Source organism: Neophocaena asiaeorientalis, unplaced genomic scaffold, assembly GCF_003031525.2.
Source record: "Neophocaena asiaeorientalis asiaeorientalis breed wild unplaced genomic scaffold, Neophocaena_asiaeorientalis_V1.1 scaffold55, whole genome shotgun sequence".
Taxonomy (NCBI): domain Eukaryota; kingdom Metazoa; phylum Chordata; class Mammalia; order Artiodactyla; family Phocoenidae; genus Neophocaena; species Neophocaena asiaeorientalis.
Genome location: NW_020175684.1, coordinates 2,856,195 through 2,859,124, shown reverse-complemented (window position 1 = coordinate 2,859,124; position 2,930 = coordinate 2,856,195).

Sequence of the window (2,930 nt, the reverse complement as noted above, 5' to 3'; positions counted from 1 at the left end):
TTTTTTTTTTTTTTTTTTTTGCAAAGGAAATTTGGCCATGAATTAGTTCTGTTAATTGGTCTTTTCCTGTAGAATTTATTGGTCTGTGATCTTTCCATAAGTATTCTTGTAATACGTATTCAATCCTTGTTTATGTTTATACAGCAATTTTTTATATATATAGGAAGTTCTATTAAATATGTCTTGAATAACTAAAAATTGGATTTTCCAATAAGGTACTTGTTTTGAAATGTAATTTGGAAAGAGAAAAATAGATATATTTTTTCCTCCTATGCATTAGAGCTCTCAAATTTTAGTATGCATAACAGTCAATGAGGAGTTTTCAAAAAAGAGATTCCTGGGCTCCATCTGAAACCAGCCAAGCCTGAACCTCTTGAATGGATCCTGATCCACAGAGCAAGTGGCTCCAAATCTGCTCTTTTATGAATACTGCACTAGATTGTTATCTTGCTAACTTTCAATCAAACACAAGGAGGAAAATGAGGCACATTCTAACTTAAGAGAAAGCACAGACAAGTCATTTCATTAATCTCTTTTCATAAGCTTAACAACAGCATGAGTAGCAAGCCATGTAATGATTGAATCTGGAAGAAAAACATATATACCTAATGACACAATAGTAATTGAAATACGTGCTTAAAATTTTTTAGTTAAAGATGCAGCCTTAAATTTACTTATAAGGAAGTCTAAAGAATGATCTATAATGATCCTCAAAGGTTAGAAAAATCTATTCTTAGTGGAAGTAGCATATAATTTGCATCTGAAAATATGTTTACAAGTACCCTGTGTCTTTTTTGAGTATTTTAGATGCATTAATTCAGAAATTTAAAAAGTAATTTTAACCACACACTGAACTGGACTAAAAGAGGAGATATTTATACTTAACTTGTGATCTGCATATGTATTGATCTTGATGCAAAGTATAAACATGTATAAGTCAGTCTTATAATTGAGTATTGTTCCTTTTTATACTGAATCTCAACTATTACTTTTAGGACAAATAAATGATTTAAAAGCAGATAATACAATTCAATTAATAATAAAGAAAAATATAACTGTTCACACTACCAAAGTAGTTTTCTAGTAACAAATAATAGGCTTTTATTTCTTTACATTTCTAGTAATTACAGTTTTGATAACACATCTCTTCATATTTAAAATTTTTTCAAAGCCCCATATTGTTAAAACTATTACTTCTTTATTCACTGCTCAAATTGGAAAATTATCTCTCTCTTTCACACACACACACACACACACACACACACACACACATTTCAAAACAACCAGCCCTAGTAACAAAAGCACTGTTTTTGTACTCCTTTGAAAATATTAATTTACTATTTATGTTTCAGTAAACTAATCTTGCTTCTCCCAAGCTAAAAACATTCCATTAGTCAAATAAAATTTCAATAAACAATAACATAGCTAGATCAAGAAACAGACTGTTTATATAACTCATCATGTCTTATAGTTTTTTTTTTTTTTTTTTTTTTTTCGGTACGCGGGCCTCTCACCACTGCGGCCTCTCCCGTCGTGGAGCACAGGCTCCGGACGCGCAGGCTCAGTGGCCGTGGCCCACGGACCCAGCTGCTCCGCGGCATGCGGGATCCTCCCGGACCGGGGCACGAACCCGCACCCCCTGCATCGGCAGGCGGACTCCCAACCCCTGCGCCACCCTATAGTTTGAAAAACTGAAGGCTGAAAAACTTTTGATGAAAGTCCTAAAGTCACACTCATCTGATTGGTGGAAGAAGGGCTCAAATCCATGGCTCCTTCTTAGTTTAGTGTTTGTTTTGAGAGAATCTTTTTCCTCTATCAAGGAATCTGGCAGCTAAAGAAGTGATTGATGGGGCCCTGGAAACATATTTGTCCTTCTGTTTTTTTTCTTTTTTCCTTTAATTAATGGACTTTGTTTCTTAAAGTAATTTAAGTTTACAGAAAAATGGAACAAGTTCAGAGGACTCCCATGTACTCCCTCTCCCTAAGCCTACAGTTTCTTCCATTATCAAGATCTTTCATTGGTGTGGTACATTTGTTACAACTGATGAACCAATATTGATACATTATTATTAACTAAAGTCCATAGTTTATATAAGGGTTCACTGTTTTATATAGCTCTATGGTTTTTAACAAATGCATGTCATGTATTCACCATAACAGTATCATACATAATTTCACTTCCCTAAAAATCCCCTCTGCTCCACCTTTTCATCCTTCCCCCACCTCTGAACTCTGGTAACCACTGATCTTTTCTCAGTCTTCATAATTTTGCCAGAATTTCAGTTTATGACCATAGTTTAGTTTATGTAAATAAAATCACAAGTTAAGGTCCCTTTTCTTACTGGCTTTTTCATGCATTATATTTGTGGGACTCCTTCATTGTCTATAGTTTGTTCATTTCGTTGCTGTAATGCAATCCATTGTGTGATACTATTTATACCACTGCTTATAAATTTTGCTATTGATGGAAATGAATCTGCACAATTTGGCTATTATGAGTTATGCTGCTATTAGCATTTAAGCTCATGATTTTGTACACATTTCTGTTGGGCATACTCCTAGGAATAATATTACTATATGATCTGGTGTATCTATGTTCAGGTTTTGCAGTTAATGTCAAGGAGGTTTCCAAAGTGTTTGTACTGATGTGTGATCCTGCTGGCAGGTATGAGAGTTTCAATTGCTGTTCATCTTCAGCAACATTAAGTATTAATCAGGTTTTTAAATTTTCAGATATGCAGGTAAGTGTGTAGTGCTATCTCATAGTTTTAATTTGATTTTCTCAAGAAACTAGTAAGATTTTGGACTTGTTCATCCATTTATGGGATATGTGAATATCCTCTTTGGTCAAATGCTTTTGTCCCTTTTTAAGTTTGACTCGTATATTTTTATTATTTATGGAATAATTCTATATATTCTGAGATTAGATT